Source organism: Ostrea edulis, chromosome 2, assembly GCF_947568905.1.
Source record: "Ostrea edulis chromosome 2, xbOstEdul1.1, whole genome shotgun sequence".
NCBI lineage: Eukaryota > Metazoa > Mollusca > Bivalvia > Ostreida > Ostreidae > Ostrea > Ostrea edulis.
Window position 1 is genome coordinate 74,158,280 of NC_079165.1, and position 7,690 is coordinate 74,165,969.

General features: G+C 34.7%; 2 long non-coding RNA genes across 2 annotated transcripts; both read right to left on the reverse strand.

Moving 5' to 3' along the window:
- Nucleotides 1–270: 270 nt before the first annotated feature.
- Nucleotides 271–2,685, reverse strand: LOC130051567 (uncharacterized). The gene is made up of 3 exons (XR_008799828.1): nucleotides 2,302–2,685; nucleotides 1,831–1,995; nucleotides 271–1,155 (listed from the first exon to the last, which is right to left on the reverse strand). It is a non-coding gene; the product is annotated as an uncharacterized LOC130051567 (long non-coding RNA).
- A 4,019-nt stretch (nucleotides 2,686–6,704) lies between these two features.
- Nucleotides 6,705–7,365, reverse strand: LOC130051568 (uncharacterized). The gene is made up of 2 exons (XR_008799829.1): nucleotides 7,134–7,365; nucleotides 6,705–7,046 (listed from the first exon to the last, which is right to left on the reverse strand). It is a non-coding gene; the product is annotated as an uncharacterized LOC130051568 (long non-coding RNA).
- Between the last annotated feature and the right edge of the window lie 325 nt (nucleotides 7,366–7,690).

Here is a 7,690-nt window from a genome sequence, read left to right on the forward strand (position 1 = left end):
TTAAGAAATTGTGTCAACTTTATAGGCATACCCTCTTTTTTGTAAACAGAATTCCTTGAATATAAATAATACGGGATTGTACCAGTGTCCATACAATGTACATGTATTTCATTCATTGAACAAACTTAATATTCCCTTTGGGATTCACATTAGTATCTTACAAGGACACAAATCAATGTCAGAAATTAAAATTGAACTTAATTCAATAACCATGTTCTATTTTCATATGTAGTTACAAGTTGATTGAGTAGTGCAATGACAGACAGTAAGACAAATTATGAATTTTAATTCTAAAGGTCAAAATATCAATGTCGAGTTGAAGGCTGATGTTTAAACATATGACATAATGAACAGATCTAAAAGTGTACAGTGTAGTCCACTGTATCCTTGTCTTAACGGTATTCAATGTATAACAGAAGAAGATTAAAAATTGGTGAATATTAAAAAAAATCAATCAATAAGCAAAATTTTAAAAATCCCATGATGGAATATCTTTGTTTAATAAACTCATCACAATGAAACCATGATTACAAATACCCCACCATACATTTATGAAATATGATCATTAGACATTATTCATACCTTAAGATCCAGATAACAACAGAAAATAAATATATCGTGTACTTCATCCTGTTCTACAATTTGAACAGCACATGTTGATTTCTCCATTATACAGAACAGAATCGAAACCAAAATGATTTACAATTTGTTTTCTTAAGCATGTTGTACTGTTCAAACAGAATTCTCTCATCGAAGGTGAAAGAAGCCCTTTCCTATTGGAAGCTAGATCACTCATATTAGAGTACATTATGGCATTTGCAGGTTGACTATTTCTACCAGCTCTACCTATCTCCTGGAAATACTTTTCCAGTGTTGTAGGAGGTCGGAAATGTATCACTGAACTAATACAAGGGGAATTTAGCCCCATTCCCAAAGCAACTGTAGCAAATATAAGGCGAAGCTTTGGGTTAGATTTTCTTAGTTCATCAACAATGTGAGCTTTCATTCTTAATGTGTAGTCCTTATGAAATTGTTCAAAACTTCGATTTTCTGGAGTCTTCTCAGTCTTTGGGTGGTATGCGTTATCTTGAAGTTAATCTTCAATGCAGCATCCAGTTTGTCCATCTTGTTCACATTTGGAAGGCCAAGACATACCTGAAATTGCAGAATGTAAAATAAATGTACCAGAATTACGGGATTTTTCTTTAACAAGGCCAAGGTCACAGTGCATATAATAAGTAAAACGTTGTCCAGGCCAAAACATTTTATTGCCCACACTGCTGTACATGTAAATGATGTTTCACAGAAATGTAGCCCAGGCCCCATGATTATGTAACAAACTTAGACTAAGTCAAAATTTCAATCAGCTATAATAAGATGTTCATCAATTATAGACTGAAACTCTTAATTTGCAGACATTAGAAATTTAATGAAACAATATTGAATAAGAATTATATTTTGGAACAGGTCACTTTTACTTGTTACACTCATTTTGATTCATAGATTATAAAGCATAAACTGCATCAAGTTGAGTTATATAGTATAACATATGTCAAACTTGAAGTCATTCCTTAAGTGATTGACTTCTCAATCATTTTATCGTAATATTCAAATCTTAAAGCATAAGATGTTTCATGATCCAGGGGTCAAGACTCGAGAAAGTCATAACTTTGAACCAAGATCTTTTATGCAAGATCACTGCATGAAAGGTGAAAATATTATTACAAGACCGTTACCTTGGATGAAAAGGACTGTTGTGACCTATTTGATTATATATTTATACACACACATTTTGGGATGTGAACAATTTGAGTACTGTATATATAGTACCTCAATGAATATGTTTGGACGATCTGGGTTTGATGATACAATGACTGGATCTGCAAGACATAACTCCTTTGTCAGATCTGTTACGACCATTCTTGTTGCTGTTGCTGTGAGAGCCAAGTGTACAGATGTTGGTAATGGAAAAAGGCTGTCCGAAAATCTGGCCCCCTAACAATATACATGTATGTGTATTTTTAACAATTAGCATGATACATATTCTTTATTATAGCAATTTTTCAATAAGAAATCTACTTCCACCTTACACTACAATACTAAACATCTCAATCTGATGAAACCGATATGATGCCTATTAAACATGCAACAATATCAACCTCTAACATGCTATACTTAAATTGTAATACCATCAAGAATTTCTAAAATACTTTGCAACAATTTGACTTAATAACTACTAATGGTCATTGGAGAGTAGGTGCCTCAGTTAAATTAGAACTCTGAAAATCATAAAAGTGTTACCATTCTGAGATCATGTGGACGTCATCAACAACAATGACACACACATTCTCCTTATAGGTTTTTGATCTTTGCGTGGTAGATATGGTATGATTACGTATAAGAGTCTCTGGGTGAGCATAAATGAGATGAAAGTGTCCATGTTGCAGATCATCTAATGAAACATATTGAGGAATATAATTGTCCAATTGATCACCCTTTTCGTCTCCACTGGGTTTGCCTTCGATATTGTATGTCAGACCCCTGTGCCTGAAATAACATATTAAATATTTTAGAAATGTTACTTGATTCTGAATGGAAGAGTGGGGTTGTAAACTTATTCGGGTTAAATAATAAGAAAATTCAACTTGAACTGTAGCCTTAGATATGTATTGGTTGCACATATCTTGTACTTCAAGAGCTTCTCCATAATCCTGAGACATGGTTACTGAAATTGGATCAAAATTTCAAACAACTTCAGACTTTTATACACCCCTCCCCCTCAAGTGCAAAATTAAAGAAAGGGTTATACACATGCATCATATAAAAAAAATAATAGAATGTTATACGTTGATATTAAAGTTTCATTCTTCATATTTCTGCAATTGCTGGTAAAATTAGTTTTAAAAATCATGGATAGAATTCATGTCCATATTTCTTGTAATACATGTTTTAGATTTCATAAAAATTAGAACAAAAATGAATTCTGAATTATTTTTCATTTGGGTCCTTATTTGGAACAAATCATATCATAAAGGAATTCTGGGTCAAGGTGACTCAGGTTAGTGATGTGGCCCATGGGCCTCTTGTTTTCACATGGCTTACAAATTGTCACATATTTCTAGTTCTATGCATGTCCTTCATTAAAAACTAATTCATGGTTTTATAAAAGGAAGAAAACCTCGAAATATCTTTTCAATGAAAATTTTTAGCCATTGACAAATAACAGGTAATTTTACTAGGTGCCCAAGCACCTAAACGTACACACTTGCATGGCCATTGACGTTCTTACTCTCAGCTTTACTAGGGTATCAAAAAAATTAGTAATTGAAAACAGAAATGTACCTTCAACAGATAAAAAACACGCTTTGATTCCTTTGTTGGACAGACTCATGACCTGATCCTGTATCAAAGAATTTAAAGGACACACAATAATTACGATTCCAGTTGTCTTGGTTTTTCTTTTAAATTGAAATAAAAATGACAGAAGTTGAAAAATAACGCCTTTCCCGAATCCAGTTGGTAGGATCGACACACAAGCTTTTCCATCATATAGGTGTTTCACTCTTTTTATTTGTTTGTCCTTTAAATCAAAACAAATGTTCATAGATTTCATCGCATACGACAGTGCATTTGTAAACATTGCCTCCGAGTCTGATTAACGCATATAGTAAGTGCTAAAACCTACTAACACGTACTAAATTAGAAGAATTGAAATCATTTCATTTTTACAAATAATATCAAATGACAAAAAGTATTCAGATATGAATCAAAAAGTTTGCACTTACTTGTTTATCGTTGTCATACAAGCAACACTACGTCTTCACCGAATCACGTTTCAAATCGATGTAAATCACTGCGCCGTGCGACGTCCGAGTCTTTTTACGTAGGAACGGAGGAAAGGGTGAGGTGTTCCGATTGGGGTGAGACGAAGTGTGACGTCATGTCTATGTGTTGACATACGTCACAATACTACTGTGACAGGCTAGGGGCCAATCGGATCACGTGCTCGTCTGTGTCCGTAACCGGTAAGAAGACTCGGACGTGGATCGGCGCAAGAATTGCATCAAATCGATGCATTTCTTCGCTGGAAGCGCGCCTGTGGATGAGTAGTTAAAAGGCCAGAACTGAATCCCTTTATAATGTGTTATTTATATTTTCGTCACAGATTAGTTTTGGTATCATTAACGTTTTATTCACTCTAATACGTTTTATTCACTCGATATGTAAGTGGAAAATTATAGTGGTAGAATACTTTAGATATGTATGATATCTTAGATTCATATGAAAGCTCGCGTTTCATATTGTAACGTACGACTGTGACGTCATAGTTGCATTTGTGTACACATGGCAACAGACTGATGGCGTCGATCCACATACGAGGTTCATTTGCGGTTACGGAAATAGCCGAGTAGTTACGATTGGCTAGGGGCAAACTTCCGCCAGAGTTCGTTTGTTCACAAACCAATCTCTTCCACTTAGGCATTATGGGATAGCAAATTCTTAGGCCGCGTATACTGTGTGACGTCAATGTAGAATGACGAGAGAAAAAACAACGTTAAACGTAAACAGTTCAAAACAAGAACGTAAACATTAAACACTATAATTTGAACTGAGTATCCCTACCTTTTAATGATCCTTTGATAATTTTATGTTTAAAATAAAATCCATACTTTTATATTAATGCTCTTAATGTCAATATTTTCAAGCTTTTAACTACGAACTACTTCTTTATTGATATCTGTCCGCGTGATAATCGCGGACTCACAATATACAAATCTGTATATTGTACTGCGTCACATAGGAGAGGTCTGTACGTAGGTGACGTAATGAGGCCTCGACGGGGAGTTTGAGGCTAGGGGTTCGTTGTATGCAGCAAAATAGAAGCTATGTAAACAAACGGTGTTTTAGTAAATGAATATTAAAGGACACATATCGTGTTTTCAAAGTATACAAAATTATATGCATTTTATCTTCCTTATGATTATAGAAATTAATTGTAATAGTTCGTTCGCTGAAGTATTGCGATAATTAGCCACAATACGGACTTAAATCTAAGCCCCGATTTCAAAAAGCCTAGTTAATTAGATAGGTAGTCACGTGGTACAGTGACGTCATATGCGACCTTCGTCGATCAACTTGTTGTAAAAGTAGTGTTAGATATTTTTAAAAACTCGGGTTTTAGGGGCCTAATAAATTTACCATGGATAACATTTATTTCGATGTTAACAAATTTCCCGAGTCTTATATCTTTTAGCCACCAGTGCATGCAAATAGCGGCCCAAATGTAGCGAGGAAAGCGAGTATGAAATCTGCGAGTAAATAATGTTTACATGGGATCACTGTCTAAACAGAATATGGTAATGTCATTTCTGTAAACAACTGTAATTAGCGTTGTTGCTTTTTGAAAATAAACAGTGCAATTATTATTAAATTTATTTTGGAGAAGTTAGATAGATCTAAATTATGATACGATTATGTATCATTGACAACTAGGCCTACTGTCACGGGTGAATTTCGAAAAAAAAAATAATGAAAATTATCAAACTTATGATGAAAATCCCAATGCCTTTAAATTATTTTATTCAAGCAATTTTATTAATCATTATTATTTTTATTTTTTTGGTTATCTACACGTTGTTACTTAGGAAGTGGGAGCGCGGCGTGCTGTACGTTGTTGTAAACACGTACGTGTTCCTTTAAAAAAAAAATGAAAGCATTATAATTCAATTCAAAGTTGGAAAATATCATATTTTATTATTTATAATTGAAAGTTCAATTATCTTTCATCTTCAAATTTCTTTTTTAAAACTACCAGTTGGTAGACACTGCTAGCGAAGTTCTGCCGATATGGTGTGACAAGGTGAAGGTCAGTTGGTGCGAGTGTGTATTGAATTTGAGAGCAGAACGGAAAGCATAAGCCGTAGGCCTATATGTAACAGTGGGTAGCTTTGATAGAACCATTTTCTCGCAGTTTATCTACGTCTTTGTCCAAGTGCTTGTTAGAAAAAGTACAGGGACAAATTCTACTAGGTTTTTTATGGCAAAGTCGTTGTGCCGACAAAAAATATTCACGTCTTGTCCCTCATGCCTTCCTTCGAAAATTGAAAAAAACACAGTCCAAAGCCTCTCTACTGACAGCAAGTACACCCTTAAACGGCACAAAACACCCTATTGCAGTGTTATTTACAAGCCGTTAATGTGATAATTGTTTGTTTGTCAATTAAATCTAATCTGTTTATGAAATGGCTAACAACTGTTTTCAAATCTTCTCGCTCGAGGTCGCATATGACGTCACAGATAATGGCGCGTAAAATATCTAAGAAAATATGCATATCGCAAGATTTGAATTTCATCGCTTTCAAACTCGAAAACTACGCAAACGGTTTCATTTAAAACACATGTAAAGTAGTTTTAGGCATGAAATGAATTAATTTTGCTGAAAAAATTAAAAAGTTTAAAAACATGCGATGTGTTCTTTAATATAAGAAAATATTTACATTTTCAACTGTATTCTACTACATAACACTATTACGAGCAATAAGTATTTATCACTGCATAAATCCACTACAGATCAACAGAGGCTGTACGTATGAACATTTGTTAAAAGTAGGTAACAGGTACTACTTTTACTAAGGCAATACACATCTAGCAATCGCTCTCACTTACTACAGAAATCTATCAATAGATGAAATCAACATCACAAAATGTATTTATGGTTTTATTTGTATTCCAAGCAGTGTACTTTCATCAATAATTGATAAAAAGCATTTCTGTAAACAATGCCTTTAGTTACTAATGCATGTCTAAAATTTCGTCTGCTACAACTTTACCCTGGTCATCGGTGATGCGGAATTGTACCTACTGGTAGACGATGACATTAGGCTTTAGCAAAAAGGTCCTTCACAGGATGTGTGACCGATAAGTCGTCAAAGTACATCAAGACCTACACACCGCATTGCCTCCGTGCCACAGCAGCCATAAATAAGGTGATTGACGTCGGTTTCCAAGTTTATGTCGGGACATGAATCGAGGCGTCGTTTAAAAACCTAGTACAGAAATTTATCGAGTCAAAAGAAAGGTTCAGTGAGCTCATGTTTGTCAACAATTACATATAATATCCAAACAGTCCTTACCTTCGTGCACTTCCACATTCGCGATGTTCAGTTCTTTCCGGAGATTCATCTGAGCTGCATCCTCTGTCTTGTCTATAAATGATTTGCCTACACCTGACGACTGCCGCCCTGTACTTTATGTTCCTCCACCTCAGTCTTCTGTAAACCCCATAATATCCACAGAATATCTTTCAAAGTCGGTCTTCAACGTCTTCACTTTTCAAAAGTGAAAGCGCGTCACAGGTGTAGTGTAACGTTGCGCACCCCCGTTTAAATCATAGCCGCCGCCGCACCCCCCCCCCCCTTAAAATTAGACATAGGGAAGAGTTTCCATTATATATTCCCGAGTTAATATATATGTATATGTTGATGTACTTGCTTTTTAGCGTTTTGATAATTAAAACAGTTCTTCATTTCTGGAACTTTGTTTTGTGTTTTCGTCATTTTGAACATAATTATATGACGCTTCGTTGTGCAGGTCAACAATGTGAAATGTATGGAAACATGTTGTTAACACTATTCAGCAATGTTACCGAACAAAAATGTTAATATAAGTAATATTGATTGATTAAATATTG